The sequence below is a fragment of the Leopardus geoffroyi genome, chromosome A1 (assembly GCF_018350155.1).
Source record: "Leopardus geoffroyi isolate Oge1 chromosome A1, O.geoffroyi_Oge1_pat1.0, whole genome shotgun sequence".
NCBI lineage: Eukaryota > Metazoa > Chordata > Mammalia > Carnivora > Felidae > Leopardus > Leopardus geoffroyi.
In genome coordinates, this window is record NC_059326.1 from 27620214 (window position 1) to 27640215 (window position 20002).

A 20002-nucleotide genomic window follows, 5' to 3' on the forward strand; every position below is an offset into this window, starting at 1 on the left:
GATAGAATATGCATATTTTCCCAGATGGAACGCAGGCATGTTCCCACCATTTTCCACAGATCATTGATTATTTTGTACTTGAACGCAGCTAAGGTAAGGGTGTGTGTGTGGGGCGGAGGGGGGGTGCGGTGTACATGCACACGTGTATGAGGGGTTATGAGGCCACAGAATGAGGCAGGAATAAGGTCTGAAAAAGTCTCCACCCCAGCCCCGTGACAACACAAAGGAAATCAATGCAACGCAGTAGGCTATTTTAGAGGCAGCCGATGAATAGAAATCTCTGCGCCATCGCCCTATGCTCAAAAGAGACAGGGACCCCTCCTGCCCTTTCGCTGTTCTGCCTCCAAGACCCATTGTCATGCTTTTTTCGGGAGAAGTTGAAAATTAATTTGGTTTCCCTGCATCTTGTCCTATTTTTGTCTAAGTGCGAAGTGTTCACTCAAAAATAAAAATAAAGGATCACGCAAGATGCATGCAACTGCCTTTTCTACGTAAGGATGAAAACCTGGTTATGAAGGAGGTTAATGCTGTTATTCCAGAGAGATAACCCCGGTTGCTATGGCGAGGAATCTTCTGTCAATCACCCCGATGAAGTTGGCTCTTCTTGTAAGAACAGCCTCGATCAGAGCTACAGTTTGAATATATTTGCCGCTGAGCTTTGACTCAAATGTTTAACTTAGTGGACAGGTCTGTGTTTTAGCACTTGGAATATTGTAGACTTTAAACGTGATGCCTATAGAATGTGGCTGAGTGAAACCTCATGCTCTCAGAACGGGCCAATTTAACCACCAGGCCGGAAATTCTTCAATCTCTGAAAAAGTGTGTAAGGATTTGGGCAAGAATAGAGCTAACCGTTGACCAACGGAGGAAAAGACCCAAAGAATATGTTACAAGATGTGGTGCGATTTGGTTTGTAAAATGGGAGTTCTTCTTCATGGATTAGTTGATTGATTTTTTTTTTTTTTTTTTTTTTAATTTCAATGGTTTTGATCTGTGGTGTTCAGGGCTTAATGATCTGCCATTCCTGCTGAAATTTATTCAGGCAATAATCCACAAGAAATTGGTTGTTTTCAGCGGTTTATGACTTGTTATTTAACATTTAACAGAATGGCTATTTATTTTGGAAACAACCAATTGTGAGAGGTTTATTGCTATTGTAAACCATAATCAACTGCTTGTATCATTGCTAGTTTTGCACGAGATAAAATGGGCAGCTGCGAGGGGAAATTGTTGAGTAGCTTTAAAACATTTGCATCTCCCATCGTACAGGGGAGCCACTTCACCTTGGAGTTCGCCTTACATTCGCGGCAACTACGCACTTGCCTTTGGTGCGAAATATTTGGCCTTCCGGTTAAAATCGGATCCAAAAAAGATAATGCTCCAGAAGGTCTCTGCGATGTTTTTTTTTGCAATCACTTACATGGAAAAAGAAGATATGATTTGGATGAGCTAGGACAATGCTGTAGATTACATTTTGTTTATCCCAGTATCATAGTAGGAATTAAGTTTCACGGCATCTCGAGAAACCCAAGCGTTTGAGTAATTTATTCCACCAAACCCTCAGAGAGCTCCCACTGCCACCAGGGTTTCTGCTTTGGCTCTGGCCATTCCACTTGCTGTAGATTCACTGCAGTGACTAAAACTGCAGACCTGATTAGATCTCTGAGCGGCACTCAGTTTGGAGCCCTGGCCAGCGCATGTGGCCGTAGGTGACAATTTAGAGAGAACACTGTGTGCATTGAAGCCACCCAGACTCTCTGGGGCAAGTTTGGTCTGAGTTGTTTGGAATTCCTTTCTTTCTTTTTTTAATGTTTATTTATTTTGAGAGGGAGAGAGAGAGAGAGAGAGCACGTGCGTGAGAGCAAGCAGGGGAGGGGGAGAGAGGGGGAGAGAGAGAATCTTAAGCAGGCTCCACATTCAGCCTGAAGCTTGACCCAGGACTCAATCTCATGACCCTGAGATCATGACCCTCAGCCAAGATCAAGAGTCAGATGCTTAACCGACTGAGCCACTCAGGAGCCCCTTATTTGGAATTTCTGATGGGAACCAGAGAATCTGGGAGCTGGGGCCATGGAGGGGAGTAAGGGCCTCAAGGTCCCCAGCAGATGGGGGTCCTGGGGCAATGAAACTTCGTGAGGGTGAGCAAATCACGGCATCTCTCTGAGCCTCAATTCCCACCTTCAAAAATGGAGACGATAGTAATAATACCACCTCTCCTACTATAAAAGGGTTACCCTAAGAAACAAAGAGTAGGGTAATAGATCAAAAAATAGATTATGAAAGGGCTAGGATTTTAAATGCAACACTATAATTAAAAACATTTTATTTGTAGTTATTCTGCATGTTTCCAAGCAGACTAAATCAGTTAAACAGCCACAAAGATTTTGTTTCAATACAATTGATATATTTGAAAGTTTGTTTTGTGATGGGACCTCCTCACCCAGAAGGTTTCCCCAGCAAGAGCCCATGTACACTATTTCTCTTTAGGAAAAAGGGCTGTCAGAAGGAAGGGCGCATTTTTTATCTCCTGCCTGGGAAAGAGGAACCATTTGCTGAGGTGCAGCTGCTCCTGCAGCAAATGTCTATCAAGGGTGTGGTGGAGGTTGGGGGGTGGCATGGGTTTTATTAGTAGTTCCAGACCACAGTCCCCAGAGGGGCTTTGAAGACTCCAGGGACACAAGGAGCCAAAGAGTGATAGGCAAGGGAGGAGGGAACAGAAAGAGATGCACAGAAAAAGACACAAATACAGAGAGAGAGAGAGAGAGAGAGAGAGAGAGAGAGGGAGAAGGAGAGGAGGCAGCTCTTTGGGTCCCCCCCAGGTTGCTGACTGAGGCCCTTATTAATAGCTGCTGGATGTGGGGGCACCTGGGTGGCTCAGTTGGTTAAGTGTCCAACTTTGGCTCAGGTCATGATCTTGTGGCTCGTGGGTTCGAGCCCCGCGTTGAGCTCTGTGCTGACAGCTCAGAGCCCGGAGCCTACTTCAAATTCTGTGTCTCCCTTGCTCTCTGCCCCTCCCCTGCTTGCTCTCTCTCTCTCTCTCTCTCTCTCAAAAATAAATAAACATTAAACAAATTTTTAATAAAAAAAATAGCTGCTGGATGTGAAGGGAAAGGAGGAGACAGGGCAACAAAAAGAAAACTGGAGAGTGTGTTTGCTTTGAGTGGGATTGCTGTAAAAGACAAAATCATTTGCAAAAATGACAGACTTATAATTAAAAAAAAAAAAAAATCCCTCCAAACCTCCATAGCTTAAACCAAGAAGTGTAAAATGGTATGAGAAGCCTGGCAGCGTCCTCGTGCAGGGGGCACGCAACGGGGACTTAGCACAACTGCCCTGTGGGCAGAGGGCTGGGGCTTTCAGGATCCAGAAACCACCCCCAGGCCCAGCATCTTCTCATCCCTGTCCCACAGGAAAGGGGACCAAAGTCATAACACAACACGGATGCCAAGGCTCCTTGATCTTTTATTATCCTGAAGATTTCTAGAGCAAAATAACAGTAATTCCCATCTTGTATTAGCATATCTGATGTGCCGAGGACTGTCCTAAATGTTTTTCATGCATTATCTCATTTATTCGTCATACAACCCGGAGAGTAGGCACTATCACTGCTCTCATTTCACAGAAGGGATCACATCTGTCTGAACATATTCTTAACCACTCTGATACATATATATCAGATATATATAAATATATATATCTGTATAATATATATGTGTGTATATATCTGTATATAAATATATATATCAGATATATATAAATATACATATCTGTGTATAAATATATGTATATATCAGATATATAAAAAATATATATGTATATATTTAAGGAATTTTATTTTATTTTTTTATTTTTTATTTTTTTAAAATTTTTTTTTTTTCAACGTTTATTTATTTTTGGGACAGAGAGAGACAGAGCATGAACGGGGGAGGGGCAGAGAGAGAGGGAGACACAGAATCAGAAACAGGCACAGGCTCTGAGCCATCAGCCCAGAGCCTGACGCGGGGCTCGAACTCACGGGCCGCGAGATCGTGACCTGGCTGAAGTCGGACGCTTAACCGACTGCGCCACCCAGGCGCCCCTATTTAAGGAATTTTAGAAGAAAAAAATCCCGTAACTCTCTTTCTCTCTCTCTCTCTCAGGAATAAAGAAACATTAAAAAAAAATTTTTTTTTTTAATTGGGGCGCCTGGGTGGCTCAGTCGGTTAAGTGTCCGAATTCGGCTCAGGTCATGATCTCGCAGTTCGTGAGTTCGAGCCCCGCGTCGGGCTCTGTGCTGACAGCTCAGAGCCTGAAGCCTGCTTTGGATTCTGTGTGTCTCTCTCTCTGTTCCTCCTCCACTCATGCTCTTTCTCCCTCTCTCTCTCTGAGAAATAAAGAAACATTAAAAAAAAATTTAGAAAAAAAGTCCCCGAACTCACACATGCAACCTACTTTTCCATAAGCCCAATGATAATAAGCTTATACCAAATACTCCCATTTTTTTCATACATCATCATGTCATCGTTATTACAGCATCTCCCTCACCCCTAAATGAAAGATATTTGGCATGAACATTATTTGACTGTCCTACATAAAGTTCCTTGGGGTCTGCATTAGCTCTGTGCCAACCCAATGAATGTTGGCTGGGTACTTCCAATGTCAAGTACTGTGCCAGGTCCTGGGTAAGCACAGGGGGCCCCACCGCGAACACGTGTCTCTACATGAGGCAGCCTCTGCCCCTCCTGGGCTGCAGAGCACAGTCCAGGTCCTAGAACCGTGAGCATGATGGTCAGGACTAGATTGAAAGTTGCCTTACTTTTGTTTTCCTAGGAAGCAGCCAACAACAAGCAGTACAAAGGACATAAACAAGACAAAAATGCAGGAGGTTAACTGGGGCTCCCCATACCTCTGCCTATTTCTCACAGGGCACACCCGGCGTTTCCGGATCCTGCCAGCCGGTGTGGATTTGAGGTCCACCAGGATGAAGAAGCACAGAACTACTGCCTCACTGCCTTTGTACTCCTAGCCTCATCAGCCACCAGCAAGATGGATGTGACCAAACAAGGCAGTAATCCTGACACTCAAGGGTTTTTTCAAGGGTTAGGCCAGCATGGTCCAATGGAACTTTCTGCAAGGATGGAACTATTCTGTATCTTTCCTGTGCAAAATGGTAGCCACTTGGTGCAGGTGGCTATTGAACACTGGATATGTGGCTAGTGCACCTGAGAAAATAAATGTTTAATTGTATTTAATGTTAAGTAACTTAAATTCATATTTTAACCACCACGTGTGGCCATTGGCTACCATATTGGACTGTGCAATTCTAGGCTTTGAGATTTCAGGTGGGTCGGTGCTGGAATAGTCTTTCCTCTGTTCAATTCTTCTCTCCATGCCTCTTGGGGACCCTCTGTGGGCAGACCTGAATCATGTCCTTATGTTTTTATACAACCCTGATTTTCATAGTAGGTCAACTTTCCTTCGCTCTGTGTGCAAGCAGCCAGGAGGCAGAGTCGAAGAGCTATGCAAATCAGGCAGGCCCTTTCTTGCAAGCAACCGGAACGAACTCAAGCAGATTTAAGCAGAAAATAAACTCATGACGAGGATATCAAGAGGCACACAGAATCACCAGGAAGGCAGAGGAACCAGGTTCAGGGGCCTGCAGCCAGGACAGTGCCTTGGATCAAATGGGGAGGTCACAGTCTACATTACAGATACTGCTAACGTCAGTCACTGGGTGCCACCAGTCAGGGCCGTTACCAGCGCTTGCCCTCAAAAGGTCGTCCTTCCGCAGCTACTACCAGCACCTACGTTGTCGTAACTCTGGGGCGAGTTAGAGGTCTGCCCACCTGCCAGTTGTAAAGAAGGCTGATGGAGCAAGTAGCTGCCATTTTCAGCTTCTCCAAGGGCAGGCAGGATTTGCCCCAGCTCAGGGAGTTCAACAAGGCTAGGAAGGAGGCTCGGATGCTCGGTAACGAAGACAATGGACATCCTTCACGACCACCACACAACACGTATCCAAATCTCCACTGAGGCCAGAAAGCCCTGCAGTCCCTCTGATTCGGTAAAGCCCATCTGTGAGTCTAGCCAGGCCAACAGAGCCCGTGTAGCCAGATCTGATTGTATCGGCCTCCCCGCAGAAGCGCTTACCCTGAAGGGCACTCGGGTGTGATGCCATAGGGGGACAGTAAAGGATGTCGCATAACACAGCCCCTGAAACATATTGTGTCCGCTCTGAGGATACTGCTGAGGACACTGTTCGTGACCCCTAAAAGGGTTCGGTTGGCTGCTATAAGGCTTAGGGCTGAAGCCGTGGCCCATCTGAAGCCTGAGTAGAAGACCCCAGAGTATGTATTCTACGCATAAACCTCATTCTTCGTTTTTTTTATTCCCTCTCTACCCCTTATTTCCCTGTGCCCTGATTTTGTCACCTACTTTAAAGTATGTGGCTTATTTTACATTTTAATTGTATATTTGAAATCCACCTTACCTCCCTCTTAGAGGACGTCAAAATTAAAAATATACAATAATGAGAACTCACAATTATGTCAAGAGGTCATTTCAATATGCTAAGGATACACAAAGAAGCACCAGCGGGCTCTGCCGGGGTGGGTGAAGGAGGGGCAGTGCTGGGGAAGGCTCCTGAGAGGGGGTGACCTTTGAAGGATGGAGAGGTAGACATTTATTCGCAAAAAGGACAAGGCAAGGGAGAGCCTTCCAGGCAGCATGAATAAAAACCAGTATTTAATTTTGTTGTTCGGCCTTTTTTTTCCTTCTAAAGAATTGCTGTTGCGGTCCGGAGGTGAGTTTGCAACGCACAGGCTCCTGGATGGTTTTCTCTGACTCAGGTTCTTGCCTTCCACGGTTTTCCTATTTCCCGGGGCCCTCGGAACAGAGTGGGAAAGGACTCTGAGGCTAAATTAAGAGGCTATCTGTTGGCCCTGTTTGGATTCCATCTGCCCCATTTGGCCGCCATCCTCTTGACAGGTGGGCCTGGCACGGCACGCAGGCCTTTTGGCTAATCGTGGGCAGCTCTGAAAAGGCCTGTTCACTCACTTCGGAAGGAAACACCCAAATAAATCCACCCTTTTGGGGAGATTTAGCAGCCAAAGTAGCTTTCCGGAGAGCAAGTGGTGCCAGACCTACTTAATTTCCTTGTCTGCTAGAATGAAAGGACACAGAGATAAGGAAGCAACAACAGATGCAATCTCCAAGGACTGCAGGAGAGCTTTCAACTCGGCCCCATGGATACTCCCATCAGCAGAGCAAAATGGCAGGCATGCAGCGCAGTGAAATATGGAGCCGGGTCAAGTGGAGCTTGATGACCAACGTGCCTGAGGCCCACAGAGAGCCCAAGTTCCACGCCAAGATCAAAGTGGGATGCTTCAAAGACTCTCCTGAGACTGGAGGGCTCCTTTCTTTGACAACTTGGTGACCCTGATGGACCTCAAGCAGGCTACAGAGGGTCTCTCACATGCGGGGTTGGTGTGGCTACAGGGACCCATTGGTGGTAGGAAGCACCTTCCGTGGGAAGCAACACCTGTGTTTTAAAGAGCCTGGCCTTGGTTGTCTTGGGTGTCAGGCAGACCCATCAAAGTCTGGATGCCAACTGTGTTCCTTGTTGCTAGCTGGGTGACTGCCAGAAAGTCATTTACCCTCTCTAGCCTTCAGGGTTTTTTTTGGTCTGTGAAATGGGCAGAATTCTTTTCTGTAAATACCTTTTTGTGTATTAATAAGTAGAGGTTAAAGTGAATGTAAAATGCACCGTGCCGAGCACTCACTAAATGTTATTTCCTTTCCCTCCTAACCCCGGGCTTCTCAGTGCTCCCTAAATGGTCTGTGCCCAGTAAACCAGTCAGTTTACATTGACCTAGTTAGACCATTGTTATGAAGGGTCTGTAATGAAATAAAAATCTCTCAGGGGCCTAGAATCCTGGAACCCCAGGCCAAGAACCACGGAATAAGACACAAACAAAAGGTAAAGCCCATGGGTGCATAATCACGTGTGGATAGAGTCAATTGGACTTAATGATTTTCATTGTTGGTTTTTGTTGTTATTGTTGGTCTGGCTTTGTTGAGATATAACTGACATACAACATTGTATATATTTAAGGTATATAAGCTGATAATTGGATCCTCTTATATACTGTCATTGCAGAATAATTACAATAGGCTTAATTAACACTTCCATCACCTCATATAATTACCGTTTTATATTTTTGTGGTAAGAATATTTAAGGTCTACTCTCCTAACAACTTGCATGTATACAACACAGCACTGCTAACTATGGTCACCGTGCTGGACATTAGATCCCCAGAACTTATTCATCTTATAACTGAAAGCTTGTGCCCTTCGACCGACATCTCTCCATTTATCCCATGCACCAGCCCATGGCAACCATTCTACTCCCTGTTTCTACGAGTTTGGTTTTTTAGATTCCACATATAAGTAAGATCATCCAGTATTTGTCTTTCTCTGACTTAGCAAAATGCCTCAAGGTCCATCTGTGCTGTTACAAATGGCAGGATTTCCTTCTTCCTCATAGTTGAATGATTTTCCATTATATATATATATATATATATATATATATATATATATATATAAACCATATCGTCTTAATCATTCATCTGTTGATAGACATTAAGGTTGTTTCTGTATCTTGGTTATTGTGAATAATGCTGTACTGAATAGAGGAGTGCAGACATTTCTTCAATATCCTGATTTCCTTTCCTTTGGATACCCTCCCAGAAATGGTATTGCTCGATCATATGGTAGTTCTATTTTAAATTTTTTGAGGAGTCTCCATATTGTTTTTCTTCACTGCACATTAATTTACACTCCCACCAATAGTGCTCAAGGATTTCCTTTTCTCTACATCCTTGCCGACACTTGTTATCTATTATCTTTCCATTAACAGGTGTAAGGTAATATATCATTGTGGTTTTGATTTGCATTTCCTTGATGAACCTGCTGGCCATCTGTCTTTTCTAGAAGAATATCTATTCAGATCCTCTGCCCATTTTTTAATCAAATTGTTTGGGTTTTTTTTTTTTTTTTTTTTTTTTTGCTATTGAGGTACATGAGTTCTTTCTATATTTGGGACAGTAACCTCTTCTCTGATAAATGATTTGCAAATATTTTCTCCAGTTTGGTAGGCTGCCTTTTCATTTTGTTGATGGTTTCCTTTGCTGTGTAGAAGCTCTTTAGTTTACGTAGTCCCACTTGTGTGTTTTTGCTTTTGTTGCATTTGCTTTTGGTGTCAAATCCAAAAAACCATCACCAAGAGCTTTCTCCCTATGCGTTTTCTATGTATGTTCTATATATGTTCGTTGAATGTATAAGAACTAAGAGATTATAGGTGTTTAGTGAGCCAGCTGATATCACTTCTGCTGCCTTCTTGAGCCAGGACGATGCAGGAGCCCTTAACCTATCCCCCTACACCTGGAGTACACATAGCGGTGTGAAGGTTGAATGCCTGCTTTCCCATTCCTGGCTAGGGTGAGTCTCGACAGCTTTCCTTCACCTCTCTGACACAGAGCAGAATAATTTTCATTCCATAAAACCAGAATAAACCAGAAAGATGCCTGCAGGGAATGCTGACTAGACACAGTGTACAGGGAAAGGCTGGGGGATCCTTTGGTCCGAGTATAGGACAAAGCATGATGATGCCAAGGAGGGCAATCAGGTTGCTTTCATTCGCATCCCTGCTAAGCGTTAGACACATTGGATTCCCTTGTGTAATCATCAAACTTGCAAGGCAGGAGAGGGGTTTCTTAAGCTTTTCTTGTGCCCTGAACCACTAAACCCCTTTTCAGAATAAAGTTTTCAAACACATACATAAAATAAATAAATAAATAAAATTCCAAAGGACACCAATTAGTTTAAAACACGATTTTCAAAAAGATAAAAACATTTACGATGGAGTAATGTGAGTGCCTCGTTATAGTTTAAAAAAAAAATTTTTTTTAAATGTTTAATTTTGAGAGACAGAGACCCACAGTGCGAGTGGGGGAGGTGCAGAGAGAGAGGGAGACAGAATCTGAAACAGGCTCCAGGCTCTGAGCTGTCAGCACAGAGCCCGACTCAGGGCTAGAACTCGCGAACTGCAAGATCATGACCTGAGCTGAAGTCGGAAGCTTAACCGAGCCACCCAGGCGCCCCAGTGCCTCATTATTAATACATTAAATACTGAGAACTAGCAGTGAGTCTAACAACTGTAATTTTGAAGTAGATGAAAACAAACGCATGTAGAGATATCTGCAGCAATGGTAATGTGAGATGTGAATCTCTGTGCCTTCTACTGCTGACAAAGTTGTCGGTTGCTAAAACGCCTGTGGTTTGCTGCCTACATTCCTAGTTAAAAAGCATGCTAAATTTCAGGTATAGATTAGTGAAAATAAAAATGCTTTTGTTCCTACCCAAGTTCACAGACCCCCTGGACTCCATCCACAATTCCCTTGGCAGTCCATTATTATGGTAAAAATATTGACCACCAATTTTCAGATGAGGAAACTAGAGTTCAGAGAAGTTAACTTTTCAAAGATCACTCAGTAAGTGACAGGACCAGGGTTCAAATTCAGAAGCATGTTCACCTCTAAAGCCGGTTTTATTTTTACTGTAGCGGTGCTTCTCCATCTTTAATGAGCGCAAGACTCACTTGGGAACTTTGTTCAAATGCATAGTCCTAGGCCCCATCCCTAGAGATTCTGATTCAGGTTTGCCGAGGGATGCGGGTTTGAGAGTCTGCATTTCTGACTAGCTGCCCGGTGATACCTCTGGTCCTGCGACAGACCACACTGCACTTCCCAATAATGATTTGGAGAGACCCCATTCAGTGTAATGAGTCTATCAGCGGTCCTTGACTCCAGAGGAAGAAAGAGAGGGGAACTCTGGGCACCTTCCACTGAAAGTCAGAGTGCCTGTGATGTCAGGACCTGCGGGGAAAGGCTTGCTCTCACCATCTCCTTCTGCTGTCTCTTCTCCCTCTTTGCATGCCATCTCCCCTTAAGCAGTCTGCTTTGGCCCTGATTCTTTTCCAAGACGCCCTCAAATTCCATGTGAAGCTGGTCTCACTTGGATAAAAGCACTGTGGGGGAAGGAGAGGCCCCAGGGTGATTAACCTCCACCAGGCCCTGGGGACAGCTCTGCCCGCAGCCTCCAGGGAGAGCGGAGAGTCCCTCCCACACTGCACTGCGGCCCTCAGGCCCCACACCTGCTGGAGCTGTGTTCCTACAGAGCCTGGGCACAGGCTGGGTCACTCGTACTATACCCAGCCCTGGGATGCCCAACCTTGGCTGGACAAGGAAATACCAGAAGGGCTTTAAAGAAACTGTTGCCTGGCTCCCATCCCAGAAAGTCTGATCCGGGGTGCTGCCTGGGCATTAAGGGTTGTAAAAGCTACAGACGTGATTCCAAGGAACAGCCCAAATAGAGGAGCCCTGGCTTCGTGAAAGGAAATCGATGATGTGCAGCTAGGGAGTGCTGGCTGTGCACCAGGAGGTTTTGCTCGCATCACTTTCTTTCATCCTCATGGCAATTGTGTGAAGTGGTGACACGATCCCCATTTTACAGATAAGGAAACTGAGGGCTCAGAGAAGTTAAGTAAAGTCTTATTATGATGAGCCCTGAGTAATGTACAGAAGTGTTGAATCACTGTATATTGTACACCTGAAACTAATATAACACTGGGTGTTAACGACGCTGGAACTAACATTTTTTAAATAAATAAATAAAGACCTTGTCAATAAAACAAGAGTGATATAATGGTATATAGCAATAATTTGTGATCTCCTTTTACTTTAAAAGAAATAATTCCTTAAAACTGTAGACCTACATCTTTAAAAAAGAAAGAAAAAAGAAAGAAGTAGTTAAATAACTTGTCCAAAGCCACACAGCAAGGAAGTGTATGAGCCAGAATTTAAAACCACATTAGTCTGTCTCCAAAGCCTGAGTTCTTGGAAGCCTGCCGTTTCCCAACGGAGGGGACTTAAAAGTGGTACCACTCTCTTTTGCCCCCAGGCCTGATGCTATCCCTTTTAACTCACAATGTTTATCCTCTTTGCTGTGATCAAGTGCTTAGAAAATGCCATGGATCTGGAAATCCATCAGACAGCGCCTGGAGGAGGCCTGCAGATCTACAAGGTCTTTTCCCGCTCCAGCTTCAGCTCCTTAAGTCTATTTGTCACAAAAGGGCCTCCGTTCATTTCGCTGGATGCCTCCTCTGGCATCCTGAACGCAACATGACAAGTGACAAATGTCTTCAGAGGTAGGGAGGCCCTTGGACTGTGATCATGTTGGAATGAATGACCACCCCGAGGAGACTTCATAAAATCCCCAGCATCCTCTCTAAGCCAGGACTGAAGTTTTCGGGAACTCAGGCTAAAAGTCTTGAGGGCGAGTTTTGTACTTGGCTGAGAACGCTTCCTGGGAGGCAGCTGGACAAGGGAAAGAGGACAGACTTCGGGGTTAGTCGGATTGGAAGCAGAGGCAACTCCATTCCTTCCTAACTGGGATTCTGAGCAAGTGCTTAAACTCTTGAACTCCCCTATTTATGGATGAAATGGGGATAAAAATACCTAGTTGAGTGGGTTGTTGTAAGGATTAAAGACATCATGTATATAGCATGTTTTGGGGGTGCGTGGGTGGCTCAGTCGGTTAAGTATCGGACTTCAGCTCAGGTCATGATCTCACAGTTCATGGGTTCGAGCCCGCATCGGGCTCTGTACTGACAGCTCAGAGCCTGGAGCCTGCTTTGGATTCTGTGTGTGTGTGTGTGTGTGTGTGTGTGTGTGTGTCTGCCTCTCCCCTGCTCACACTCTCTCTCTCTCTCTGTCTCTCTGGAAAATAAATAAACACTAAAAAAAAAATTTTTTTTTTTAAATACTGTCTGGCACAAATATCAGGCACTCAGTAATTACCAGTTGTCATACCTGGCTTTGCCGTAAAGCTGGCCAAAGGACTGTTTTTTTCTCTAAATTCTCTTGGATCGATTTTTCAGCTGTTAAATAAATAAGAATAAATATTCTTATTTAGTCACAATTATTGATAATCAGTTATTCATTTCAATAAAAACATTCTAATTTTATTACCATGTCATTGTAAAATATAGTTTGATTTCCCATCTAGAGATCTGTGTATTTGTCCACAGGGGTTTTCTAGAAGATAAATTCCTAAGGCTCTATATTAAGATGCACTCGAAGGGGCCCCAGAAAAAAGAAAATGGTTGATGTTCAGATGTTGGAATTATTGGTAATTTGCTATTCATTCTTTTATTCTTTTATTTTTTGTTTGTTTGTTTGTTAAGAGAAAGAGACAGCGCAAGCAGGGGAGGGGCACAGAGAGAGGGAGACAGAATCCCAAGCAGACTCCGCGCTGTCAACCCAGAGCCTGACATGGGCCTCGAACCCACGAACCCTGAGATCATGACCTGAGCCGAAATCAAGAGTCAGTTACTTAACCAACTGAGCTACCCAGGCGCCCGTTATTCATTCTTTAAAAATCATTTAATTGTTATTATGTTTGTGTAGTACTTGAAATAAAAAACTAGTGAAGTCAAAGAGACAAGCAGTAACAATGAACATGTGTGGAAAAGCTACCGTGCACGGGCGCTAACAAGCACGCACATCCGTATCTATGACATCTTTAAATTCTGGAAATAACCCTCTGAGGTACGATATTATACCCATTCTATGGGTCAGGAAACAGAACTTCCACAAGATCACTCTACTAACAGAAGGTGGAGCAGAGATTTAAACTTAGGTCTGTGTGACTCGGAAACAAGTGCTTCTCCATATTGCATGCATCTAAGAAAGCAGCGGATTCAAGTATTTCGAAAAGGCTGTGTCCTGCCCAAAGTCACATAGCTCATTAGCTGCGGAACCAGGGCAGTAAGAACCCAAGTCTTCAGTCCTCAACGTTACAGGAACTCAGGTGTGTTCTTTTCTTGGAGGAAAACCGCCATCTTCAAACACATTGTCGAAAAAGAAAACACAAAATCCTCAAGTAAATCCTTACTGGGTAATTTAGGTCAGACCCACAGGATTATCAGAAATTGCCTTGATAATTAACATAAGGATTTGTCGTCCCATCCCCTCTGAAAGCACTCTGGATGGGCGGATAGTTTTCCAAGAGGCATCTACAGAAATATTAGCATCAGGAAGAGAAACTCGAGGCACCATCCTCGTCTGAAAGCAAATCAAATCAGCAACATGTGTGGGTGCGTCTGCTTAATGGAGTGGGTGGAGAACAAGACCAGAGATGACTCAGTGTCAAGTGAAAAACATCTTCATATAGGGCTGAACATATGCAGATCCCATCAGAGCCACGCGAGTCACTTACAGATGTTACCTGGCAGCTTTGCACCTGGCTCTGTGAAAAATACTAATTGGCTTCCAGGTATAGTTGGACACCTGACTGGCTGGGTTGCCAAGGAAAATTTTAAATCCTTGCGCCTGGCGAGTTTGCAGCATAGACGCACGGAGCATCCTGTGCACAATGGTGTATGTGCTCGACATCAGCTCACACACCCAGCCCTAGGTAGAAAACTTAAAATAAGGCAGTATTATCTCCCGGCCACCCACAAAATGGAGCAAAGATTCATGCCTGAAGCTGGAAATAAAAAATAGCAACTTCAAAGTCTGTGCTATTAGGCGGTGGGCAAGGTACTTCGCCCATTTATAAGAGAAAGGTTCAATTCAACATTCCAACTCTGTACACATGCAAAATGGTTCTCAGATGAAAAAAATCAATGTTGCCATACTTTGCAAAAAATATTAATAATGACTTGAATAAACATCTCTCTTCAAGGTGTCCAGAACATTCAACGTGTCTCTCATTATTTCCCACTCGTTTCTCTTTGGCCTCACCGTCTCACTCTGTGGGCAGGTAGGTGGATGGTATTCCAGCAGGAGCAAACGTGGCGAGGCAGGCTGGGGTGCTGGGCTGTGGGCCCAGAGCTCACCGACGGCCCAGCAGGAATCACGCCCCAGTGCCCCGATGCCGGATGCTGCGGTGGCTCCCAGCCTGATGCAAGTGTGACTGGTATGAAGGTGAAAAAGAGGCCAAGAGTAGGAGATGACAAAGGCAGTTTGGTTTATTAGGAGAAAGAAAAACTCTGACTGCCGCGTTGTGGACGTGTAACTCCCAGACAGCAAAGACCAAAAGCTCGGTTTCAGGCTAGGCAGCCTAAGAACCAGAAACAGATGCTACTGGGGGAACACAGGGGGGACACAAAACCTGAAGTCAAGCAGTCAACTGCTATGCATTTCCTTACTGAATCCAGAAAGTCGAAACCGTTACTGTAACACCAACACTGAGAAGCTTTAAACCTCTTTCGGTTGATCAATATGTCCCCTAAAGTCACATTATTCTATGATTATTCCACCACCGCCGATGAATGGGGCTCTGGACAATTACTGCCTAAACTCCTGCTGATCTCCACTAACTAGGTTGTTTGTGGCTCCAGATGATTCCTTCAAACGGGTGACAGATTTGTCAGCCAGGTTCTTCTTCTTTCCCCAAGAGTAACTTTCAGCCAGGCTTTGGGGGAAAGCACACTATTCCCTGGATAGTAGGAAGTAGGAGAGACCCTCAGACCTCCTGACACCACACTTTACTCACAGCCCTACGGGAAGAAGCTGTTAACAAACTTGAGAGTGTTACTGAGCCATACATCAGACCCTAGGAACTGCCCGCTAGGTATTCTTGCTCTGCGAAAAAAATCCAACCCCAAAAGGAAGATGGTAACATATTAAAATAATGTATTTGTCTTTGTATTTCTGCATAGAACATACGTACTTCACACGTATTCTGAGCAAAAAAATTCAAGTTAATGTTATCAGTTGCATTGTTTTCAGGTTTCTCTGATTTTCCCCTTCGTTACATTTCTTAAAACTTAACATCCCACACACCATACGCATTCTTGCAGTTCTCATACCATGGTAATATGTACTCAATTATGTCTGTACAGAAAATTGATGTTCCATACATAAATCCTATCGGCAGAGCCAAATATAACACGTTCACCGTATGATTCTGTATACTGTTCTTAATTCACCAGACTGCTGTGAAAAACATCCCTCCCCGACGAAACAAAATTCAAGCTTGTATTTTGTGACAGACACACCCTATGTTAGCTCAACACCGTCAGTCCTGGTTCCTCCACCGATCTGAAGAACAGATCACAGGATGGGGCCTCAGGACAACATGAGACCCTCCCAGAACACTTACTTAAGTGACTGCTGCACGCTCTGGCCGTGGGAGGTAATTACGAAGCGACCACTTTATGGGGCACGGCATGTGTGGGGGCGGTGGGATGATGAAGGGCGAGATTGGAGAAACAGAGGGTCCACACCTATCTGGACTCCCCTCCTGTCAGAAGCTAGAAACTGAACAGTAGTAGCCTTATCCTTCACTTACACTAAGTACGGAATCAGGCATCTGTGCCCACATACTCGGTAATACATTCTAGGGGTAACAGTTCGGGTTGTGTCAGCATTTCCACTACCAATGCCTACGTTTCGAGTTGTTTAGGCAGTTAGAAGTGCCGCAGACCAAAAACTGCTAGGGATATACCCGAGGCAAGGAAGAAGGAAACCAAGGGAACAGGCACTCTCTTTGGTATTTGCATTACAAGATACCTATAAAAATAAAATTTAAAGTATTACTGGGCTGATTTCCATTTTTTTTTCCCCCTTGCTTATTTTGGTATGCAGGGTAAAAACCCAAGTTTCACTAACGGCTTCTAAGAAAATCCACATGTTCACAATTTTGGTGCCTGACAGTTATCCTTAGAAGTAAACCAATCAATACCGTGTCCTGAGGGACACCCGGCCAGGCATCTCCTGAAGTGGAAATAAAAGAAATAAAAGCAGCGCCTGCATGAAAGCTCAGTGTAGACGAAGTTACGTTACATATAAGATTAGTGCCTTTTCTACAAGAGTTGTACGACAGAAAAAAATTGAGTGTAAATTCAATTTTAGCAAGTCAGACTTCATTTTAACTGTGCTGGGAAAATGAGACAGCTAAAAGTATCCCACAGTTTATCCTTTACAATTTTAAAGCAAAACAAACACAACAGTGTGTATGTATATATGTATGTATGTATTTAATTTTTACATATTAGGTTAAAAAATCTGCTTGCAAGGGGAGAAAAGCCCAAACAAGTATATAGTATGTAAGTGTAAACCGGGACAGAATCAAGTGCTAACTGAATACCTATGTCCCAAGAAGCTGAGGAACAAGGCATAAAATCGGACCCAAGCAGGGTTAATTAGGGAAGGTTGCATTTCTGTGTGTACATGCGGCTTTCTGCAACACCGTACTATAGAATGTGCCGGCACAATTTGAAAGATAGAGACCACGCAGATACAGTGTGGCATCTCACCATCACAGGACAAACACTATTAGATTTCATCCTACTCCAGAGGCAGAGAAGCCAAAACGTAAACACTTCTGAAGTCAACTCCTGATTATCCACATTTACAGAAGGAAAGAACAAAGACAAGGGTAATCTAAGAGTAGATAGATGGAAGATGCTGGAGTTGGCTTTGGAATGTACTTATTCTTGAATACATGTGTATCTAACATTCAAGGAACGCACAAATCTCCTATGAATAGGAGAGTCATGCATAGTTATAAATCTCTGGAAATTTGAAACCTTTTCACCATTTGATTAGAGCACCTTTCTGAAAGCATAGAAAATTAAGTGATAATCTCAAGACACATTCTTAGATTGGCGACTAAAGAACTATGGGTCCTACTAGACAAGCCTATAACTGTGCAAAATGTAATTTTGGAATTTGGCATAAAAGCGTGGCATGAACAAATAACCCAGTCCACAGCTGGGAATATTGGCAAATGATTTTGAAATGTTCTACTGAGCACTGGCAATTCTCTTTCAAATGCTGTAAGTGATCTTTTCTTGGTTCAGTTGTCTCTCTTGTTAACCTTAATTTTTTCACTACCTCTCTGTTCCTTTCAATAAATTCAGCTTTCTTATTCTCATCTTTATTACACCGAGCAATTTCTTCATTTCTCCCCCAAGGTCTGCTGATTCAATTTCACAAGCCATCTTCTGAACGTTGCTCTAGATGTTTTCGTAGGAAACTTCTGCCCATGAAAGTTTCAAATAAAATCTCATCCCCACTGAAGTCAGAGAAACTCACGCTGCTAAACTCTATAAGTGAACTTTCAGTATGTGCAGTTGGATGGGTATCACAAGCTTCCAGGGCAGAATAAAAGACATTAGGCACTCCTTGTTCATAACGCCAAATGTAACGCCAAATGACACGACCCTTCCCATAAGCCTTTCACAATCTATAACCCAAGGTTCACAAGCAAAGAATGAGTCAAGTCCCTTCATTTTACAACGATTCCCATGTGTCCAGAATTAGTTTAATACAATAGAGCATGTAAAGAGCATGTGCTTCAGAGTCAAGCCAGACTGGACTTGGATCCCAGTTTCACTGCTTACTATGTAATTTTTGGCAAGGTTCCTAAACTCCTCTGACCTTACCTCTCTTTCTCCATCTGTGAAATGGGGGATACAGATAGTAACTATCTCTTAGGGGTACTGTGAAAATTAAAAGAGAAAATGTAGGTAGGAGGCTTGGCACATGGCGTTCAACAAATATTTGCTATTATTAATAAAATCTCTTGAACTTACACTAACAAGCCGATTCTAATTTCTTAGTCTCTAGCACTACTGCCTAGATGTCAATACTGAACCAATATCTCAATGTGATTTCCATCTTGTCAAAATTGAATTAAGTTTCCCACTGTTGATTTAAATTTCCAGGGGCATCTTCCCCCCTTAAGTTGAGGAACTAATGTGAAATTTATGGCCAATTTTAGCCTGAGTGATCATACTCTGCCCATCTGAAATAAAACTCTTTCTTGATGTTGGAGATTGCATATCTATATTATATAATAGTCTGTTCAGACTTAAAGTGTTGACCAGTGCGGCTAGGCACTATTGAATTGAGCAGAGGGGGACAGGGGGTTATTATGGCAGGAAGAGAAATGAATAGTACTTAATGAACTTGCATTTCAATTGAGCAGGATTTTAAAAAAAAAAAATAAATAAAAAGCTTTTTATAAATTCTTTTGCTCAGCAACAATAAAAAAAGGAAAAGAGCACTCAACTGGGAACAATAGCTGCTCAGCTCATAAAAATCATTAGAAGGAACATTTTCTTTGTCTACCATGCCCAGCAATTTTACTGGTGGGCAATGATCCAAATCACTTAGATTCTACCTAAAAAAATGAGTCCAGAGAACTTCTCAACTTTTCCAGCTAATAAGTTAAAATTCTAATTTCCTAATGTGTATAACTCTGCCATAAATAAAATTCAGCTCGTAATTGACGGAATGCTTTTGACAAGTAGATGATACTGATCTAGCGTTAATGGGATATGCTCTTTGGGTTGCCTTTCTGTTAGGAGGGAAGCACAATGCTGACACATTCACTTTGCTATCATCAAATCCTCCTTGGAGCCAGAGGCCTTTAAGGAGATGACTGTGGGCAAGGGGCTGAGTGCCTGTGGATGGCGTGGTTGCCAAAGTGCAAAATGAGCTGATCTAGTTAGATATTTAACTTTGCACCACGGCCCCTGTAGTTCATTCTAAGTGAGTTGAGTCAGGGAAACTTCAGTATTTTTGACATTAAGGGCCTAGCTGATTCATCTTCTCCTACGTATGTCATTAAACCACCTTAAGCTAATTGCCAAATGTGTCGGAAATATGTCATTAAAGGCTCTTTTCTGTGTTCAAGGTTCCCCATGACAACAAAAGAATTTCTGTCCTTGGATATGATACGTTATTTCTAATGACCATGCTGGTCATCACAAGCATGACTGGTAATACGACTCTTAATATTTCTTATTTCAAAAGTATCAGGCAAAAAAAAAAAAAGTTCTCTGTTTTTAAGAATCTGTTTTTCTATTTAGTTTGAGCATATTACACATTTTAAGAATAAATGTATTTTATAACTTTACTGCCTGACATAATTTTCAAACCAAATCAAGGA